Source organism: Neovison vison, chromosome 11 (genome assembly GCF_020171115.1).
Source record: "Neovison vison isolate M4711 chromosome 11, ASM_NN_V1, whole genome shotgun sequence".
Taxonomy (NCBI): Eukaryota; Metazoa; Chordata; class Mammalia; order Carnivora; family Mustelidae; genus Neogale; species Neogale vison.
In genome coordinates, this window is record NC_058101.1 from 36687860 (window position 1) to 36710615 (window position 22756).

At 46.1% G+C, this 22756-nt stretch overlaps 1 long non-coding RNA gene across 1 annotated transcript in view; it reads right to left on the reverse strand.

Moving 5' to 3' along the window:
• Positions 1-9039, reverse strand: part of LOC122919254 — a 29875-nt gene extending 20836 nt beyond the window's left edge. The window contains exons 1-2 of the long non-coding RNA XR_006386778.1: positions 8882-9039; positions 599-751 (exon numbers count right to left, since the gene is read on the reverse strand). This is a non-coding gene — a long non-coding RNA (uncharacterized LOC122919254). The remainder of the gene's footprint in view (positions 1-598; positions 752-8881) is intronic.
• Between the last annotated feature and the right edge of the window lie 13717 nt (positions 9040-22756).

The following is a 22756-nucleotide window of genomic DNA, read 5'->3' on the forward strand; positions in this document are numbered from 1 at the left end:
CCGCTTGGGACTCATGTCTCAGAACCCCAGTCTATTCGACTGGCTACCAGATGTATATAAGTTTGTGAACCTTCCAGATGGTAGAGGCCAGAGAGGATATTCTCACTGGCCACAAAGCCAAGCTGTCAAGCCATAGAACAAAACACAAGGAAAACCTCATCCAGTTTCTTACAGAGGGAACCCACAGCAAAGTTCACCCGAGCAGACCCCAGGCTGGTGAGAACTGTGAGTTCACCCGTCTATGAGGGCGGCTCCAACGGGCTAATAGGGCCTATGCCTTTGTTCTACCCTCTGGTTTTCCTCCTTATGACAAATGACACGAAAGACAGAGACAAGAGAAAACAACGACCATCGCCGGGAAAGAACAAGATTGATAGAAATCAAGGGGACTATATCAATTTGATTATATCAGTTTGATTATATCAAATCTTTACCAGATTCACTATACCCAAAGAATTAGTTAACACAAAAATCTTCCCCTGGTAATCCTAGTAAATGAAGAAAAAAAAAAAAAAAGACTCTGGCAGCCACTCATGTGTATACTATACTTTGTAGGCAGAAACACAGAAAGCTGGTGTGGTACGAAGGTCATTCTTACCTTCTGCCTGCTCTCATCTGGGGTCCTGGGACTTCTCAGTGGCCACAGCAGCAGAACGAGCCGTGCCCAGCCCGTGAAGTGCCCCCCACTGGGCAGCAAAACTGGAGGGGAAGGAAACTTTTTCTTTCTTCCCTTCTAGGTTCTTTGCTTGGTCTGATGAAATAGACATGAAGGAGATTAACAAAGGAGAAAACAAATCGTAATTCTGTACGTATGGGAGCTTATAGAAATATGAGACTCAAAGAAGTGACTAAAGCAGATGGCTTTTCTACCTTTTAGACAAAGAAATAATATATTTGTGAAGAATTGACAAGACAAAGAAGTTTGGGCTTGGGGTACTACATTGGTAAAGTAACAGTGTTTGTTTATATGCCTTCTTGGCCCTGAATTCCCCATCTTATAGGTAAGGTACCTTTCGTGGGGGAGATTTATTTTTTGCTCTCAGGGGGACAAAGGAGGGTCAAAGTATCCTTCCTGCATTGGCTGTTTCTGAATTAACTTGAATTCAAAATAATCAAGATGCCAGAACACTGTATCTGAGGGCAGCCAGCCCTGAACCCCATCACAGGATTCCAGCCCCAGCTTTGTCACCATCTAGCAACGTGATCAGGCCACTCAGCCTCTAGGGACTCATACTCCTTATCTGTCTGAGACTGACATGTGTCCTGCCCACCTCACAGGGTGGTTAAGGAGAAAAATGAGATAAGGCATAGGAAAGTGCCTTCCACAAATGAGCTGATGATAGGTACCCCGCAAATGTTTTGTTGATTGACTGACTGCCCCAATGATTGATAATGCCTAGGGGGAGAAGGCCTTCTTGCTTTTTTTAAAAACACTTTTTACCAGAAGCTAAGGGATAATGGATATAGTCTTCAGGGGGAAAGACATTATTACAAGCATCAAACTGGTTTGATGGTATTTTGGCCAAGGAGTTTCCTACTCCCTCCCTCCTCCTGTGGAATTCCTGACCCATTTAATGTGACATGTCTGTGATGGAGTCTCTAATTAAAGACTTGCAGGAAAGATAAAAAGTCATTATGTCTCATTTTAGGAAGCACTCACATTACTTAGGGTTTTCAATGAGAAGCCCCAGGGAACGTCTGTCTTCTGAGACTTGGCAAATCTACCAGCTTTCCTAGACTTTTCTGTACTCTGGCCACCAAGATGCAGACAGTAGGAGGCTCTAAGGGCCTCACCAACCACCCTGTTGAGTGCAGTGACCCTAGTCCCAGGCTTCAGGAGGAGCTAAGAGAGAAGAAGCAAGACCCACCAGTGTTCTAGGCCATGGAGAAAGAGCAGGCACATCCCTCCTGGGGAAGGTGAATCAAGACCCTGCCATAACATAGAGGAGTAGAGAGAAGAGGAGCCCTTGGGGCCATGTTTGACCTGTGTCTTAAAAGGATAACATGGAAATGAGAACTGGGAGTGGGAAGAAGAGAGATGCAGCGGGGGCAGGGAGACAAGTCGGGAACCCATGGCAAGGGTTCTGTGGGGAGATGGTAGTCGTGGGCACCAAAGTCCAGAGTGAAGAAGTGAGAAGTAGGTGTGTTGGTGTTCATCTCAAAGATCTCTGCTAATGTTCTTTTTTGAAGATCAGGAACAAGACAAAGTATATCCACTTTTACCCCTTATTCAACATTGTACTGAGATCTTAGCCAGGGTAGAAAGGCGAAAAGAAAGAGAGTAAAAGGAAGTAAGGAAATGCATGGAGAATGGAAAGGAAGAAATAAAATTGTCTTTATTTGAAGACAACATGATTCTGCATGTAAAAAGAGATCCTAAGAACTTTTTTTTTTTTTAAGATTTTATATTTACTTTAGAGATAGAGAGAGAGATTGGGGGAAGGAGCAGAGGGAGAGGGACAAGCCAACTCCATGCTGAGCACAGAGCCCAAGGCAGGGCTCGATCTCACGACCCTGAGATCATGACCTGAGAGGAACACAAGAGTCAGATGTTTAGTCGACTGAGCCACCCAGGTGCCCCCTAGGGAAACTATTTTTTTTAAAAATGACCAGAACTAATAAACGAGCTTAATAAGGCTGCAGGATAGAAAATCCGTATAGAAATATTTTTAGGTACGAACAAAAAAACAATTGGCAACTGAGGTAAATCACTTTACAATAGCATCAAAAAATAGTATCTTATGAGATAATTTTAACAAAATATGTGTAAAACCTATACAAAACCCTTGCTGAGAAAAATCAAGGCAAAACTAAAGAAAGGCAGGCATATGCTATGTTTATGCAGTAGAAGACTCGATAGCATTGTCAGTTCCCTCTAAATTGATCTATGGATTCAACAATTTGCCAGTCAACATCCTTAGAGCCATTTTTTTTAATAGGAATTAACAAGCTAATCCTAAAATTCATATGTAAGGACAAAAGATCTAGACTAGCCAACCTGCTTTTAAAAAGAACAGTGTTAGACACGATACAAGATTTTAACACTTACTATAAAGCTACCGTAATTAAGAAAGCCTGGTTTTGGCATGAGAATAAGGGGGTAGATCAATGCAACAGAAGAAGGTCCATAAATAAACCCACTCAGATATGGTCGATTGAGTCTCGACAATGATTTCCTACAATGGAAAGAACAGTGTTTTAAACACATAATGTTGGAAAAGCTGGATAGTCATATGGGAAAAACGAACCTTGACCTGTAATTACACCATATCCCCAAATTAACTGGAAATGCTAATAGACGCTGAAAGTATAAAAATGCCTGGAGAAGAAAACAGAAGAAAATCTTTGTAATTCTAATGTAGGCAACGATCTCTTAGGACACAAAAACATGAGTCACAGAAGAAAAAAAAAATGATAAATTGACCTCATCAAAATTAAAAATGTTTGCTCCTCAAATACATTAATGAGAAGGCAAACCAGAGATCCTGAGAAAATATTTACAATACTTACTTCTGATAAAGGACTTGACTCCAGAATATCAATAACGTTAAAACTAAATAGTAATGAAATAAGCAACCCAATAAAAATGGGCAAAAGAGGGGTGCCTGGGTGGCTCAGTGGGCTAAAGCCTCTGCCTTCGGCTCAGGTCATGATCCCAGGGTCCTGGGATCAAGCCCCACATCGGGGTGTCTGCTCCGCGGGGAGCCTACTTCCTCTTCTCTCTCTCTCTGCCTGCCTCTCTGCCTACTTATGATCTCCGTCTGTCAAATAAATAAATAAAATCTTTAAAAAAAAATGGGCAAAACATCGGACACTTTACTGAAGAAAATATATCCAAAAATGCTATGCTTTTTTCAATCCCAGTGAGTGTGTTATCCTCAGGTGCGTGCACATGGGTGTACACACACACACACACACACTTCCTCCTTGACTGCCTAAAGTTCACTTATCCTTCAAGGCCCAGGTTCTCTTAAGTCATACTCAAGGTCCTTCTTTTATTTATTTATTTATTTTATTTCATTCGACAGAGAAAAATCACAACTAGGCAGAGAGGCAGGCCAAGAGAGAGGAGGAAGCAGGACCCCTGAGGAGCAGAGAGCCCGATGCGGGGCTAGATCCCAGGACCCTAGGATCATGACCTGAACCGAAGGCAGAAGCTCTAACCCACTGAGCCACCCAGGCACCCCCTCAAGGTCCTTCTTTTCCATGCTGTTCCATATTCTTTTGTATGAGCTTTTATCCTAGAACTTGCCTGCTTTCTTATGATCATCTGTTTCAGGGTCAGTTTCCTCCACTTTAATGTAAACCCCTTAAAGGAGAAGATTGGGTCTTCTTTCTCTTGTTACTTCTACCACCTAGCATAAGGCGTGGCGTAGAGCAGATGCTCAATAAATGTTTATACATGGAGAGGTAGAAACATTTCTTCTTTATTTCTTGAATGCAAATACAGCCTGGTCCTCTAGGCATCTCTTAAATTAGGCTCTCCAGGGCAGTCGGCAATCTTCGAGTCGTGAAACCATAGTATTTTAGAGCTCAGAGGACCTCAGATGTTGACAAATCGTGTTCTGCAAACCTGAGGAGTTTCCCCTGAAGCCACCTGCCAGGACTGGTGGAGATTGCTCTCTGTAACTTCACTTTAAAATCCCCTCCTATTAGAATGTCAGATGTTTGTCAATGTTCTGCTTTGGTATCTGGTACTAGAATGGGCCTCTGGCATGTCTGACTAATGAGGTCTATGATCCTTTCCAGTCCTGACCACCTAGTAATAGATGTACCCCAACTCTAATCCTCTCCTGCAATTGGCTTTGGTATGATTTTCATTCAAAGCCAAGTAATAAAGAGTGCATGAGCCAAATGATAGTTCTCCTTGAGGTTCAGTAACCCATGATCTTCTGTTGGTCTCAGACACACTCCTCAGCATCACCCTAAAATACACAAGGACCTCCTCTGTGCTTCCAGCCACCCCCCACCCCCCCACCCCAGTCCTTTGCCCAACCTCCTGTAAGCACCTGTGCACCTCCTTCCCTTTCCTACCTTACTGATTTGGGTAAACACCAGAGAGCTAACTGGCTGCAGGAAAGGTAAGAAAGTCCTCTCCCTGGGTTTAAAAAAAATAATTTGCTTTCATACCATAAAGTAATGAATATCCACTCCAAAAATGTAGGTAGTTTGAGTAAGAAAAAAGAAAAAAACAGTGAAATTATTATTAATACCATCTTTTTTAGAGTTGATCACTTTGTGTGTGTGTATAACCAAAATGAGATCGAAGTGTTGTGGAATCTGTTTTCTCCTCTCTAAACCACATATTGAACTTACTCCAAAGTCATTAAAATTTTTCTATAAATTTTTTTTCAACAATCCCCTGCCACTGGACATATAGCTTTTTTCTAATTTGCCATCACTGTAACAAATTCTCCAGGGAACATCCTTGTACCAGTAGAACTAAGAATCAGCCTGATTATTTCTTTAGGATAAACTCCTTAAAGTAGAATTCTGGGTCAACAGGTATGTAAAAAATTTGAAACTACTCTTTTCTTTCTATTCCGGGAGAGACAGTGTCTTCGTTCAGATTTCGTGAGAGGCCTTCGTTAGCACCCACAGCTCCTGAGCTTAGCTCAGGTTGGTTTTTCCCTTCTGCCAACAGTCTCCAGAAGGCTGGTGTCTCCGGCAGCCTGTTTCTCGAGTCCTCCTGGTTGCTCATGACCTGGCCATCCTGCTTTCTGCCTCCTAGTGGATGGGTGTGTTTGAATCACACTCAACGCTGGCTTCTGGATCTCTGCATCTCATTGGGCCCTAATTTTGTCTTTTAAGGCCAGGGGCATTTTCCACTGGTAGGTCTGTCATTAGTTTCTCTCTGCCAGAGTTTGTAACACCTTATAATTTGGTCGCCTTGGCCAATTTCATCAAGGTGTTTCCACCTTATGGATCATGAGTCCAGATTAAATGGGCCACACCTAAGCGGGTCCGCCCAGCCCTGCCCAGGGCCCCACCCTGCGTCGGTTTCAGCCCGGACTTCAGGACACTGGTGTGTTTTCTGATTTCCATCCCGGGTGATCATATACGGACTGAAGAAGCCGGACTCCATGGTCAGCCCACAGAGTGCCTTCAGTGGTGACCACACCTAGGAACTTGAAGACTCCACCTCACTTCCCCCCAGGCAGCAAACTTTCCATGAACCTTTCCATCTGCATGCTCCGTCCTTCTCCCTGCTTGCTCTAGACCTACGCGGGCTGACCTTGAGGGGCTGCCCTCAAGAGACTCCACAGCCCTCTGGCATCCACTTGGGTTCAGGCAATAGGGAGCCCTAGAGGGAATGCGGGGGAGGGAGGAGCGTGAGGCCGGGGCATCCATTCACTGAGCTATCTCCCTTGGAATTGCTGCCAGGTCCTTCCACCAAAAGTCACTGCCCTGTCAGGAAGCCCTCTTTTCCCAGCTCTCTCTCTAGGTTTTTCCACCCACACCCTCTCCTTGCCCTTTCAGTCTCAAGGGTGGTATAAGCCCTCGGGCTTCCAACTCATCCCTGGGGCTCCCTGACACCTTGCCCATCCCTTGTAAATAGTCTCTTTATTGAACTCTCCTCAAGTTACCCAGTAAGAGCCATCTAAAAAAAACATCTGTTTTTTACTAGAACCCTGACTGATAAAATAGGGCGGGGATAATGCTATTAGGGGGCTGGGCTGGACGTGGCCTACCTAGGTCCATCAGACAGACTGCAGGGAGCCCAGGTCCCTTCTGGAGTTGAGCCTCTCCTTCTCTCGGATCCATAAATGTTTAGCACTTTTGGAGTTCTCATTAAGAACTTCGACATTCTCTTAACAAGAGCTATCGCGGGTGTTCGAGCATTTTCCGTGCGTTCATTTAACGAATATTTATTGAGCACCTCCTACGACGTGCTAGACGCTGAGCTCGACAGCGTGCACACAACTGTGAGCAAAGCTGCCCCGCTCCATGCTGGCGCGGTGACACCAGTCACCCTGAGTGTTCTGCAGAGAACTGCTTCCTGCAAAGAGAGGTGTCTTGTGTTAGATGTCCTCCCACCCGCCGAAGCTGAGCTGCGCCTTTTGCTTCTGAGAGTTTATATCCGACATCTCGTGATATCCGAAAAGAACTTCGGAAGATAGGAAGGGAATGCAACTGAACAAAAGAAACAGTGTGGAAGGGAGGAGAGCCTCCGTGTCCTTGCGGTCCAGGTTTGCCTGGAGCGCCCACCAGGCTGATCGGTCTTGGCACGGCTGTGCCGCTGTTGTCACCTTCGTGCCATCCGCCCTGCCTCTGCTCTTCCCATGTCCGCCTCATTCTCACCCCTGCCCGCCCAGCCTGTTAGGCAAGGTGTGCATGACCCAGAATGCTGGCAGCAATGGCCCCGTACCCCCTTTCTTCTTCCTGACATGGTCTCCCTCCCAGTCTGTGTCTTCAGGAGACTGAACCTCGCATGCGGCCACCATTACCACCACCACCCAGGGCTAGGGAAGTTGGGGTCTCTTCTCAATCTCTCCCTCCTGGTCCCTTGAGGCCCAGCTCCCAGCGCGAGCTCTGGACCACCTTCTTCTCCGAGAAGTCCCAAACCCAAGAACTCTTCTTTTAATCAATCCCCTGTTAATATCTCCTCTTCCAATGCCTCAAAAAAAAAAAAAAAAAAAAAAAGTTCTTCTCTTTTCTTTCTTCTCTATTCTCCCTCTGGGCCTTCTCTCTTTTCTCCTGTCTATATTTTTCTCCATTCTCTACATTTTGCCTCTCACTCTCCTAAGAAGAGCTACAAGAGTTCTTTGCTTTGAAGAACAAAGATTCTCCGGGAGATTAAAAGTAAGCAAGATTGATGGGTGCCCAGGTGGCTCAGTCAGTTAAGTCATCAAGTCATGATCCCAGGGTCCTGGGATGGAGCCCCACATCGGACTCCCCCTACTCTGTGGGGAGCCTGCTTCTCCTTCTCCTTCTGCCTACCACTCCCCCTGCTTTTTCTTTCTCTGTCTGTCAAATAAATAAATAAAATTTAAAAGAAAATAGTAAGCAGGGATGTCTGGGTGGCTCAGCCGGTTAAGCATCTGCCTTCCACTCTGGTCATGATCCCAGGGTCCTGGGATCTGAGTCCTGCATTGGGCTCCTTGCTCTGTGGGGAGCCTGCTTCTCCCTCTGCCTGCTGCTCTCCTCCTTGCTTGTGCTCTCTCTCTCTCTGTCAAATAAATAAATAAAATCTTTTTTTTTAAAAGTAAGCAAAGTTAAAAACATTTGAAATTCAGTCAACATGTTTAAAATAATGATGCTGATGTTGATAATAATAACAATAACAGCTTTCAGTTACTACATTTTCTCCATCCTAGGCACTGCCCTGAGAACTTTATACACATAGGCTTATTTAATCTTTCCAAGGGTCCTAGAAGTGAATACTATCATTCTGCCCCATTTACAGTCAAAGAAACAGACCCAGAGAGGGCCTGTGACTTGCCCAAGGTCACACAGCAAGCGGTAGGGCTGGATCTTCAACTCAGGCCTGCTAGATTCCAAATTCCAAATTCCAACCTCCTTGCCTTTGCTGCCACACGGAAGGGATCCTGTTCTAACTTCTCTTGAAAAGACCCCACTTCTGCTGCAGAAGTAGCCCCCTCCAGCTTCCCACTTTGTAAGTTCAAACTTTATGTAATAAGAGCTTCCCTCGGCAAGGCACACCCATCCTCCTTGCTGGGTGGGGGAAGCCTCACCAGGTGAAACCTCCTAGTTACTCCCCATCCCAGGCTGGCCCCATGCTGGGTGGGGCAGTGGGTGGGGAGCCACCCCAAACAGCCTCCTCACATCTGCTCACCCACAAGGAGTCTCAAGGCTGACTCTGGCTGCAGACTACGCCCCTCTTGACAGCGTCACCCCGCGGACGGCAGCGAACACTCACCTTGGCCTAGGGTCATAGCTTCTGATCATGGAGAATGTCCGTCTGATTTGTGCCTCTAAAAGGTGTGACTTTCTCCACGATGCAGAGAAAGGCCATGCGCCTGGTTACACTGAACCGTGAGAGTTTAATCATTCACTCAACAAGCATGTACAGAGTGTCCATCATGTGCCAGGCAACGCACAGGTATGGGGCTCTCTCTTCAGGAGTTCGTGCTGCCATCCGAAGAAGAATGTGTCCCTGCGGTAGTCTGAATTATAACTTAGCAAATACTCTCTGTCTCCTCTCCCTCACCCTTTCTCTGCCCCACCGAACTGGTACTTGGTTGGGTAAAGCACTTTGGCCAATGCGGTGTGGGCAGAGGGGAGAACATGCCACTTTCAAGTAAAGCCTTAAAGAGGCTGTGCAAATATCTGCTACCCCCGCCCCGACTCGAACACCTGCCTTCCAATATGGGATACTGCTGGCCACTGGGGAGCCGTGTTCCTTCAGCCTGGGTCTCCAAAGAAGAAGACATAGGGGAGGAGCCCTGAGCCATAGCACCAACTCACAGCCACAGACAAATTACACAAGCAAACAATACATGTTTGTTCCTGAATGTTACTGAAGGTCATTGAAACTTTGAGGTTGTTTGTTCCACAAAATTATCACAACAAAAACTGAGTCACCCAGCTCCACACAGGGCAATACTACACACCCATCTTCTGGCCTTTTTCTTGCTTTTGGAGTTGAAATCTACAACATCCTATAGTGGTGAGTTTCCCTCCTCCACCCAGGGTATTTGCAGAACTACTAGTCTGGTGGGGGAAGCTGAACAAAACTTACTGATCTTCCTGTCGTATTGAAGTTCCTGCAGAAACCCCATGGAGCCAAGAACAGCCCTTAGCCACGGACTGTTGTTAATCACAGCTACCCACAGACACATCGTTTTCTGTTGTTCATTATCAGTTTCTAAAGTTAACATTAACCACATCAAGGGCAAGCAGTTGTTTAAAAACTCTGAAGGCCCCACCCCAGTTTAATGTTTATAACCCCAAACCAAGGCTCTTCAGGAAGACAGAAAAACGGGCACTCTGGCTTTAGACCCTTCTCTGGTCACCATCTGGCACACTCTAGGTGTTTGATCATGTTCTTTTAATATCCTTCAGTTCAACAAATATTTATCGAGTACATCTTCTATATAAGGCGCTGTGTAAGGAAGGGAGAAGGCTCCTACCCTCAGCTCACTCACGTGCCATCTCATGGGAAGAATAAGCACTTACAGAACTAGAATCAAGGACAACGCCATGTAAGGTATTTTGGAAGAAGTGCCAGAAAAGGATTGTATCCCATCAGAGGGAGTCGAGAATAGAGAGCATTTCACGCCGAAGGAACAAAGATGCAGACAGGCTGCGTGGAACAGAACGTGAAAGATGGAGAGTGAAGATGGGAAGAGGAATAAAGGCCAATTGTGAAGAGCCTCCCATGCCAGGCTGGTGAGTTTGTTGGCAAACCCAAGAATGACTGAACATGTAATTAAATCCATCACGGCCCTGTTGACCACACCCTTCACTGGGCTCAGAATTTGGATTTTTCTGAGAATGTCAAGTTGCTAACAGCTTGAAGCTCCACAAAAACAACCAGAGGTAGAAGATGCCGCCCAAAAGCAAATACGACAAGATGGTTTCCATGACTACGACCAAGCAGAAGTACTATAAACAGGCTGTGTGTTGGGGGAAAGAAGAGAAAGTCTCAGCAATAGGTACGCTTGCAAGTATTTCCACAATCTGGACTACTGCCTGTATGGACTGGGTAAAGAGAGATGGAGTAGTGCAACAGGCTGTCTTGAACCTCATTGCTGGTGTTGAACACGGGTTCTTGCCTCTCCAGCAAGTAGCACCCCTGTAGACCATGTATGGCACTGCCAAGCCCTCCCCACCACACTGTTCCCCACGCCCACATTTTCCCCAGGCTGTGCCTGGCCGTTGTTCTCCCCTGCCCCACCTAATTACACCCATAACTCCCACTGGCCAGAAAACACATCACTATCAGGCGATTACAAAACAAAACAAAGATATTCAGGTAGTACCAGGTTCTGGGCCTCGGCTGAGCTCGTCTCACGTCATCTGTGTGCGGCGAGCATTCTGCTCCCACACCCTACCGAAATGACCTGGTCATGGATCCACCTTCCCCCGACACCATAAGCTGTGGACTGGTAGGGCCATGTCTTCTTCTCTTTATGCCTCATACCTTGTCCATGGGCACCACATATGTAATAAACCATTTTCTCTCATATTAGATGCTGTCTCTTCACCCGCCTTTTGATTGATGATCTTGTTGAATCTTCCAACGAGCCAACCTTACAGGGCAGGTATTAACATTGCCACTTAAAAAATAAGGAGCTTGAAACTCAGAAGGGTTAAGTAATTTTTCCAAGGTCACGCAGCTGGGAAGTGGAGCAGCAAGATCTGCCCCAGCATGAGGACCCCCCCATCTTTTTTTGCCTTCAGCTAAGACAGCAGAAGAGATGATTTATTGTACGCAGGTTACACTGAGCCACAGATGAAAACAGGATCAGTCCCGAAAGTCCCAGGTGCAGAGCAAAGAACCAAAAAACACTGCTTCAATTTGAGCAAGGCAGGTCTCCCAAGGGTGGTCCTTGCAGTCCTTGCAGTCAATGGATGGCAATGGATGTTCTAAATCCCTGGAGGCAAGCTCTAGAAAGTAGGCATGTTGTCCAACAATTGGAACTGGCATCCCTGGCCTCTGGCTTTCCTTATTTCTGCCCCTATGGCCTCCAAGGGTGCTCAAGCCAGCGGTCCACTCGGACCTGGGCCTCATCTTTGTTACACTGCCACCTGCACATTTGCTTCTTTCTCTCATGGTGCAGAGGTTTCCAAGAAGATGGCACCAAGTCCAAGAGCATGTGTAAGGCCCTTGTTCTAGAAGAAGGTTTACATCCATTAAACTGAACTCACAACTACATTTCCAGAAGAGTAAGACTTAGAGTGTCCCTACTAGATCAACCTTTTCGGAGAAAGCTTCCTTCAAGGACCAGTCCTCAGGGAGCTGATGTTTAGCAGAGACGTACAGGGCCTTTGCTTATTGTCTTCTAACTCTGTTTAAAAACTGAAGTTGAATCCATAGGCTGGGTTCTCGGGAGCATACAAGGGCTGCTCCGCCGTTCTATTCATGAGGGTTACACATGCCAAGTGACATGAGAAGTCCCCTCAAGAAAGCCAAGACCAGGGGTCCGGACAAGTGACAGGGACTTGCTGACCAGCAGACAGGCCTCAAACACGTGCTGGATGCCTCAGCCGATGCCCCAGGTCACAGGACAGCACTGGTGTGAGAAGGGCAGGAGGTGGCTCTGGACAGAAACTCAAAGCACGGGCTGAAGGTTCACATGAGAGCTGGAGTTAAGCATATCGACTTCCTCACGCTCACATGAATATTCCAAAGGCCATTTGTCTCAGAGAAGTCTTTTTGAATCCACCAAGAAATGAAGCCACAACCCTTCCAGATTTTTCCAAGGAAGAAGCTCAGGCTTCCATCCCTGCTGGATGATGACCAACATCTGTTTTTTTCAGAACCACATTCCACAGTCCAGCGTCCAGATGTATCACGAGGCATGTCTGAAGCAGCCAGGTTCACTGGCACACTGACCCCGGGGTCAGGAGCCACAGATAAAGAGTGTGACTCCAGGCTCTCACCTTGAGCTTGGCCACCAGCAAGCAGGGCCCCACCCTGCTGACACCAGTCCTGACCATCTGGTTCATCAGGATGAAATTATTTTTGTTTTCAGCCACACCCATGGCTCCACCTCAAAAAACAACAGGCAGCAGCCCCAGATCTAGTTTGAACCCTGCCCAAAGCCTCGCACCCAGAGTGCCAGTCTGCAGCCAGACCCCAGAGAGCATGGCTTCTCCGGGCATCAGCGGGTAACGGGGAAAGCCTGGGACAAAGGGAGGGGCTAGCGGGCCCTGAAGCATTTCCTTCTCTCCTTACAAGGATACCAGTTAAGGAACTAGTGAATGATTTACAACTCACTGTTTATAAGAAAGGAGCACATTAACTTTCTGGATCGTTCTTCCACAATAAATTAAGAAAACATAGTTGAAATGCAAGCTTCCAGAAGGCTTAAACTCTAGAGCAGGCAATGGGTTACCAACTGCAACTTTTTTTTTTAACCTTTGCCTAAATTCAGACACAAACTAAAGAAATTTTCCCTGGCATTTCTCAGACAAGCCTGGAGCTCATTAAAACCAGAAGCACTGTTCAGAGTAAGGACTAGGCTAATCAGAAAAGGAAGAGCAAGGTGCCTTGTTATCCCAGAATTCTAGATCCTCCTGTCTCTCCTCTTGCTCCCCCATCCCAAAAATCAATGAAAAGTTGCAAGTCAGGTCACCCATTTGTAAATGGTCTTGTTTTAAGAATGCAGGATAAACGTTCAAATGATTAATTTAGCAAACACATTTGAGAGAACTTTGTAAGTTTTGCTGAGTTAAACTGTTTTCAATTAACATCGCTTTTCAACTACACTGATTGGGGGACAAGCTTGGAGTAGTTATCTTTCTTTTCCCGGCAGGAGTTACTTTTTGTATTTATTTCATTAACAATGATGAGTCCAAAATGAATTGACTAATATGAAATGTTGGGGGAAAAAATTGGGACCGGCAGGACGATCCTGCTGCAGAATGTGTTCCAACTCTTAGAATAACCAATTACAGAAGACATCATTCTGGAGATACCCTTGGCTCTACCTGTAAGCCATTCAAGTCAAATCAAAAGTGAGGACAGAACACCCAAGGTTAGAACACATGTTCAGCTTGGTTGCCCTGATATGGCCAGGCTAGGGCCCACAGTTGTGCAGTGCACAGACCACACAACCATACCATGCAGGCTCACCGATTGCTTATGTCTGGCATCTTTCCAATTGTCTGGTGCCCTTGCGGGTTGTTAAACATTATGATTATCACTCTGTGAAGGCCCAAGACTCTGCTGGTTACACTGAGTTCTAATTTTTGCTCATTCTCCCTTTATGACTTGGGCCTTACTTAAAGTTTCTTCTGCCAGTTTGGGGTTGGGGTAGGGATCTGTACCATTGGTATTCAGTCTGCACACAATCACTTAATCCCCCTATTTCAGCCATGTTTGCCCATCTACCTGATACCTCTCAACTAGGGAAGGATCCTCTGTTTTTCCAGAAAATAAAGTTCTAAACATCTTTCAGGTTTGTGTAATACTCAGAGGCTTGGACTGGAGAAAGTGATCTAGAGATACAATAACTTTTCAAGTTCGTTCACGCTACTTCCTATAGGAGCTCCTCCTTCATGCACAGTTCTAGAAGCATCTATGCCTTTTGTACAGGTTGGTTTCCTCACATTCTTCACTGCCATATGGGCTATGGCTTTTTCCAATCTGCTAATTCAGTTATTACATGTCCATCTATCACCCAGCTTCCAAAATTGTGTCGCTGCTCTCTCCTCTCCTATTCTCTCTGTCCTTAGGAGTTTTGTGGGTTTTTCTTTTTCTTTTTTTTTTTTTTTTAAGTCTTTTCTTTAATTTCAGTTGTGTTTGGGGAGAAAGCTAACTTAGATAAATATGTTGAGTCCACCATTCTGGACATGAAGCCACAATCCTTTCCATTTTTAGGCCTTGCTGTACTTCCAAGATTTCCCAGTAAGATAGTTAGTAATTGGTTCTCTTACATAATCTTTAAGGGTTTTTTAAATTGTTATTAGCATTATTGTTATTGTTGTTGCTTAAAGAATAAGAAAGTCCAAAATGCAATACAAATCAGAGTTCCTAATCCATGGTTCAGAATGGTTTAGAACTTTATCAGAACCTTGAATCTTACTCCTCCTCCTCCCCCTTTCCCTCCCCCTCTTCCTCCTCTTCCTTCTTTTTCTTCTTAAGATTCTATGTGTTTATTTGAGAGAGAGAAAGAGAGCATGAGAGCAGGGTGAGGGGCAGAGGGAGAGGCAGATTCCCCGGCAGATTCCCCACTGAGCAGGGAGCAGGACCCTGGGTCTACAACCTGAGCTAAAGGCAGATGCTTAACCAACTGAACCACGCAGGTGCCCAGATCACTGGATCTTCTTGGTGGTGTCCAGAATAGACTGTTAGTCTCTTACGGGAGGATCCACATCATATTGTGATTGCAGGCATCAGTGAGAGTGTTTGTCAGACCAAGATCAAATACAGAACAGTTATTCATTCTGGCATGGCTGGAAACAGTTGGGAAAGGTGGCTAGGATGTTATACACGTGGATATGTCCATGGCACAAGAACCTACTAACTTGAGTAGCCATTAAAGTTGTCTCATTCTCTTGGGACAATAATACAAAAGAGCTAAGCCACTCATAGTAGGAAACAGAAGAATTTAACTCAGAGGTGGGTTCGTTCTACCCTATGCTCCTTGGCCTTTTTACTCATTCCTTAGACCCCAATAGCTGGCATGGGCTACAGCATCCCATAAGAACCATCATCCAGAGTGTTCCTCTCTGGACCTCAAACAGTTCATTCAGCCAAGATTTAATGAGTACCTCCCAGGTCTGGGCACAGGGCTAGGTCAAGCAAACAAAAGAAAGTCACTGCTTTCACAGAGCATTTACTCACATGGGTGGTAAAATAACAACCTTGACAAACTCGAAGGACTACGGAAATTCAGGGAAGAGCAGGGAACAGACGGTGATGAGAGAGGTCTGCTGTTTGGGAGAGAGTGTATAAGGATGTCCTCTCTGATGACATGATTTGAACAGTTGGAGGAAGAACATTCTAGATGTAGAGGGGACTTGAAGCAGGCACACAGCACATTTCGGAAACAGCAAGGTCTGTGTGGAGGTGAGAATGACAGGGGATGGAATCAAGAAGGGGGAGAGGGGCATATGTCAGAGTTTGAAGGCAGTAGGAGGGGCTTCTCATTTCATCCTGGAAGATTAAGGAAACCCCTAGAAGATACAGAGCAGGGAATGACAGATTTGGCCATCGTTCTGCCTGCTGAGAAGACGTCATGAAGGCAGGACAAGGACAGAAACAGGTAACTCAGATGCCATTACAAGGAGCTGCGCAAAAGATGGCGGCGCCTCGAAGCCACAGTGGGGGTGGGGAGAGGTGCCTGGGTGAATTAGGACTATATCCGCAGTACCGCTGAGGCACTGGATGTGGAGTTGGAAGGCAAGAGAAGCATCCAGAGAACTGCCAGATAACTAGCTGAACAGCTGAGGACTGGATCTGACATCTTGGGGAGCAGGGCAGCTAGGGGAGAAGCAGGTGTGCACTGCACAAGGTCAAGGGTAGGGTTTGGACACATCAACCCTAAGCTGCTGACCAGACAGCCACCAGAAAATATTAGATAGGCAGCTGGAAATAGGAATCCGGCATTCCCATGATACAAAAGGGATACAGAAAGTGCGCCCTCGGCCCCTGCCCCCAGCTCCAGAGGACTGCGCTAAAGGGCGAGGAACATATTCAGGAAGCAGCAGGACACAGCCCGCCGTAGGGTCCCAAGGCTTTGTCCATGGCAGGTTTTCAGAAGAAAATGTAGATAAATTAAAAACTTGAGTCAGGATCCAAAGACAGGACATCTGGCTTCGAGGACCCCCAAATAAATCAAATACATGAAGCCAGAAGAGTGAAAGGACAGGCCATCGAGAGTCCCAGGGACAGAGGAAACCTGCCCCCTCCCAGGCCCGGTGGCCGATCACCGGGGACCTTGCTGATTGTTCTCTCACTTCCTCCTCCTGGGTAAACACATTCCTAGTTTCCTGTGACACTGTGACCGTGGGGTGTGGCTCTGTGGCAGGCGGGTACCTGAGATGTCTCTTATCCATCTAACTACGTGATCCTTTTCTTTTTCTCAGAATTTCCAGATCATCCCTTTGTTTACATTGTAAATATTTTTTGAATCGATACCCTCAGGTGCCTGCTTACCTCTACACAAAACCCGAGTTAGGCACGGCAGCGATGCCAAAACAGCCTTCAGAAAAGGAACTGCAATCGGAAACAGGCTTAAGAGACACCTCGAACAAAGTGCAGGAGGGTTTGGAGAAGAGGGAAGATTCCTAGCAGGGATGATCAGGGCAGACTTCTGAGAGGGATGCCCAGTGGGCTGGGCTTTAAGAAATGAGTTCCTTTCCCCAATTGCCTTTAGAGAAGACGGACGGAGAGGAAAGCCATCTAAGTGCGATCCAAGTGTGTATCAGAAGACTTTATACTTACTTTTCCCAGACTTTTAAAATTCATGCTTTCTTGTGCCTTGTTATTTAGGGTACAAACTCACCGCTACTAGATAAATCTGTCCTGGAGACCCAGGGCACAGGATCTTGAATCTAGACAATATTGTATTATGATCGTACAACCGGCAGAGAGATTAGATTTTAAGTATTTCCACCACAAAAAAAGAGATGGCAATTATGTAAAGTGATAGAGGTGTTAATGATGGCTACAGTGGCAATCATCATATAAGACATTAAATGTATCAAGTCAGCACGTTATATACCTAAAATTAGCACAATGTTACATGTCAGATAGACTCCAGGATTCATTCACTCACGCATGCTTTCTTTCAATAAACAGAAAAAAGCCACATCCTCATTTAATGTTATTGAATCTCAAAATAAATTAAAAATCAGGGGGCCTGGGTGGCTCAGTCGGTTGGGCATCCTGCTCTTGATTTCAGCTCTGGTCATGCTCTCAGGGTGATGAGGTTGAGCCCCATGTGGGGTTCTACGCTCAACAGGGAGTCTGCGTGGGATTCTCTCTCTCCCTTTCCTCTGCCTTTGCCCCTCCCCCTGCTCATTTTTCTCTCTCTCTAAAATGAATAACTCTTTAGAAATAAACTAATTGAACAACAACACTTACAACAAATCGAAGTAATTAAATAAAACAAAGTCCTTAAACTAAATCCTACCCTCACCAACATTCTCTCTCTCTGGCTCTGGCTCTGTTTCTTTCTCTTTCCCTCACCATATACCCACACGATTCTTATTAAAGGAACAAATAAAGTGAAGGTGATCCTCTCCAAAGTCAGGAAAGTATGAACTAAACAGCTCTCATCCCGCCTCCCTACCCGTCTATGGCATCACAAGCCCTTAAAAAAACAAAAACCACCGCCTGGGTGGCTCAGTTGGTTAAGCAGCTGCCTTCAGCTCAGGTCATGATCCCAGCGTTCTGGGATCGAGTCCCACATCGGGCTCCTTGCTGAGCAGGGAGCCTGCTTCTCCCTCTGCCTCTGCCTGCCATTCTGTCTGCCTGTGCTCGCTCGCTCTCCCTCTCTCTCTCTGATAAATAAATAAAATCTTTTAAAAAAAAAAAAACAACAACACATACGCACAATTTCAGGCAATGCAATGAAGGCAGGGGGTGTGAGGGGTGCTGGGCTCAACACGGTTCCTGGCAGGAGGAGGGGCACCACAGAAACTGAAAATCAGACTTTTCATTTTCTCGCTGAAATTTAAGCTGACTTTACCTAAAACTAATCACTTGGCAAGAGCACCTCTACAGACTGCCTCTTTTCCCATTAAGTACGGAAAGAGTTCGAAGAGTAAAAACTCTCAGCTCGCTGTAGGAAAAGCAGACATTTTTAAAGAAAGAGGCCTGATTCATTCCAAGTACACAACCGCCTGGGCTGGGTCTAGATTTGGTTAGCAATCCATCATCAAGGGACTTTTACACGAAGCACTGAAAGGTCCCAATGTGACAAGCCTCAGTGGCGCGGAGCAAACAGAGGCCAACAGAACTCCTTCCTCCAGAGGGACGGGAGGCAGGGCTCAGAGGGACAGGAGGCAGGCCTCCCAGCCCCACGCCCCGGGAAAAGGCCTGCCCTTTGCAGAGTCCTCTCACTACAAAGTGAGACAACCGGCCCCAGGATTCCACCACCCAGATAAATACAGGACTCGTTTCTGTGTCTAATGGTTAACACGAGGGGCAAATGCCATGGGTCACATGGGTTAATTCAGAAAGAAAACACGTATGATCGTGCCATTAATCACTGACTTGAAATCAACTCCCATGATAGGCTCAGTTCTTAGACTTTCTTCCAAAGAACAGTAATAAAGGAATGTGGCGGGGGGGGGGGGGGACAAATCAGCTCCCAGCAGCTTTTTAATCAGAAAAGATTGCCAGAGTCATGGGTCTAACATTGGTGGTTAAGCTTCGTGAGCTAAATAAATACCCCGGCCTAGTCTAGCTCCCCTCCAACCCCATAGTCAATAATTCCCTCTGTGGGGACAGCATTGCCACCACCACAACAGCTGACTGTAAGTGTTGCAAAGAAAGTTTGCAGAAGTTTCCCCTGAACTTGGCAGGCCCAGGAGGGGCGCTTTGGCAGTTTCCCAGCTTTGGATTTCAGTCCCTAAATCTGCCCTCAGGATTCCTCCAGAGGATGGGTTGGCAGCAGGAAGGCCCCTCTGTGCTCGATTTATTGGCTCCTCTGCCTTCTTTACCATCTTGCAGACTGTTGTTCCAGGGAAGAAAAGACGGTTCCATGGAATCAGATCTCATGTGGCTTGACATCTTTGGCTGCCCTTGTAAGCCTCTCCCTCTAACCCCATTATGTTTTGGAGCCTGTATGAAGAAACGCGGAAGGAGCTGGTTTGGAGGATGTGAGTGGATGAGACTTGATTTAGGGTTGTTCCCCACCCCTCACCCCTGCCCAAGCTCAAATCACCTTTGTCCTCTAGGTCTCTAAGCACGGAGGTCGGGGAGTTGGGGGGTAGGGGGGCAGGACAGTCTTTAAGACAAAGAGAAGGATGGGGTAGGGGTATAGCTTCAGGGACGGTACAATCTGTTGCTCTAAATAGACACTAAGTAAATATTTGAGTCTACAACCACAAGGTCTGGTCATTTCTTCCATGACCTGAGGGCACTTTCTAATCGCCAGATCAAAAACATGGTGAGCTCTGTCTCCAGCAGAGTAAAATCTAAGAGTTTCCACTCTTTGATTCTTATGTAGCTTTCTAGTCTTATCTCTCACCCCATCATCCTCCCCCAATTTTGCCATCCCCACCCGTCCACACCCACAGTCACCTTTAGCCCTTCCCCACCTGCCCACCCGCAAACGCTCTCCCAACACACACCCATGAGTGCTCGGTGCCCACACACTTCTTTTCAAGCATTCACTGAGAGCCTCTGATGGGCCAAACAAATACTGGGCTAAAACCCTCCACACAAACCTACTAGGTAGATACTTTTTAATGTCCCCACATTAGAGATGAAGAAATTTAATCAGAGAGATTAAGTGACTTGGATTTCAGTCCCTAAATCTGTGTGAGGTCACACAACTGGTAAGGACATTAGACGTGGGGCCAAAGCCCAGGTCTCTAAACTCCTGAATAAAAACACCACCTGTGTGTCCTCCCCACACCTCCCACAAATCCGTCTGTTCAAATAGAGTGGTGTTTTTATTAGTACATCACGCTAGAATGACTTCCCAGACTCCCACTGAAAACTCACCTCTCTCCTGCACTTCCTGTGTATTTGGATCTGACCCTGAGTAGGACGCTTCATGCTATCAATTTTAAGTCAAAGAGGATCCGTATCTGCCTCCCTAAGGATATTGGGCACGGACTAAAGCCAGGGTATTTGGAGTCTCTACAGCACCTGGCACCTTGCTCTGCACCCAGCACAGGCTTAAAAAATATTTGTTGACTCTGCTAGAAGAAAAGACTTTCCCACCACCTTCAGCAAAGTGAGCATGACAACAGAGAGTGGAAAAACCTAGGCCGTCCCTATCTTGTATTCTAGATTTTTCTCCTTACTCTTGAGCAAGAACCAGCACAGCTTATGACTGGCACCCGCATCGACTCTGAATAATCTGCGGTAAACCATGGTGGTCTGGGAGAACCTTGGGGAGCCCAGCAAACCCCGTGCGGAGATACAAGGAAAACTGTATCTCCGTGGTCGTTCCTCTCCGACTCGTCCCCTTTGTTTGCTTTGTCTTTGTAATCTAGAACATCAGCAAATACACTTCAGGAAGTCAATTACTCCATCGGTAACCAAGGCCTGGCCAAGGAACAATCCCCCAACAAACTCTACTCAGCTGAACTCACTACAGTGGCAGAAAAACAACCTTAAAAGTGATCTGCTGGAAAGAAGCAAACAGAATAAATATGTACACTAATCAATTTTACAAAGGAGAGAAAGCAAAAGAGAGGAAGAGAGGTGGGGAACTTCTGTCAAAAGGCTGTGTAACATAAGCTTACCTAACGGTATAGGTTATTAGAGTTACCCTCAGTTTGAATTGCAGCCCTGCCCATTTTTAACCATGTAACCTTGGATGAAGTATTTCATTTTCTCTATGCCTCAGTTCTCCCCTTGAGGACATATGAGGTCCCCTCTCCTAGACTTTTATGATGGCGAAATAGGACAGTGCATGCTAGGTGCTCAGAACAGTGCCTGACCCACAGTTAGCTTTCAACGACACTGTATGGTTATGACCAAAATTCTACCAAGAGTTGAGTCTATGGAATCTAGGAAAAGCACAGACCTTTGAGTTAGCAGACGGGACTTCAGTTCCAGCTCCGCAAAGGGGAATCCTCCTACACTGTCGTGGGAATGCAAGCTGGTGCAGCCACTCTGGAAATCAGCATGGAGTTTCCTCAGAAAGTTGAAAATAGAGTTACCCTAAGCCCCAGCAATCGCACCACTGGGTATTTACCCAAAGATATTAATGCAGTGATCCAAAAGGGCATGTACACCCGAATGTTTATAGCAGCGATGTCCACAATAGGCAAACTATGGAAAGAACCTAGATGTCCATCATCAGATGAATGGATAAAGAAGATGTGGTATCTATATACAATGGAATACTATGCAGCCATCAAAAGAAATGAAATCCTGCCATTTGTGATGATGTGGATGGAACTAGAGGGTATTATGCTGAGCCAGATAAGTCAATCAGAGAAAAACAGTTATCATATGATTTCACTGAGATGAGGAATTTGAGAAACAAGACAGAGGATCATAGGGGAAGGGGGGTGGGGAAATGAAACAAGGTGAAACCAGAGAGAGAGAGAAACCATAGAGACTCTTAATCTCAGGAAATGCACTGAGGGTTGCTGGAGGGGAGGTGGGTAGGAAGGTTAGAGTGGCTGAGTGATGGACATTGGGGAAGGTATGAGCTATGGTGAGAAAAAATAGATAGATAGGTAGATAGATAGATAAAATAAATAAGTTCCAGCTCTGCCTCTAAACAAGCTGTGTGGCCTTGGGCCAATCCTAGCCCTCTCTGAGCTTTCACTTCCTCACCCATACGTGGACTTCTCATCTCTCAAGTCCTACCCTGTTTGTGGGGAAAGGGAAGGCACTTCCTTGTCAGTCTACACCCCTCTCCTTCAGTTCTCACCTTGGGCTCCAAGTCAGTCTGTAGTGACATAAGCTGTCCCTGAATATGGGATGGGTCCCAGGTGTAATATCTCACTGGTTAATTCTCACTGGTTGGTCCATTCGCCAGAAGCAGATTCTCTCGCCATTGTGAGAACTGAGTCTACCCAGTCATAAGCAAAACTTCTTCACTTCATTATCCCCTATCCAGGCTGGGGAATCTTGGAGTAAATACCTCTCACCCAATGGCCCTGGGGCCTCTTTGCTCTGACCTATAACCCTAAAGTTGACAAATACCTTTCAAACTGAGACTGGAAACCAGAAAGACATCAAAAATAAAAGATAAACACGGTTTACTATGTAAACATCCTTATGCATTTGTGGGTCAAAAAAAAAAAAATGCCACAGGGGCGCCTGGGTGGTACAGTGGGTTAAAGCCTCTGCCTTTGGCTCAGGTCATGATCCCAGGGTCCTGGGATAGAACCCCTCGATGGGTCCGCATCTGCTCAGCAGGGAGCCTGCTTCCTCCTCTCTCTCTGCCTGCTTCTCTACCTACTTGTGATCTCTGTCTGT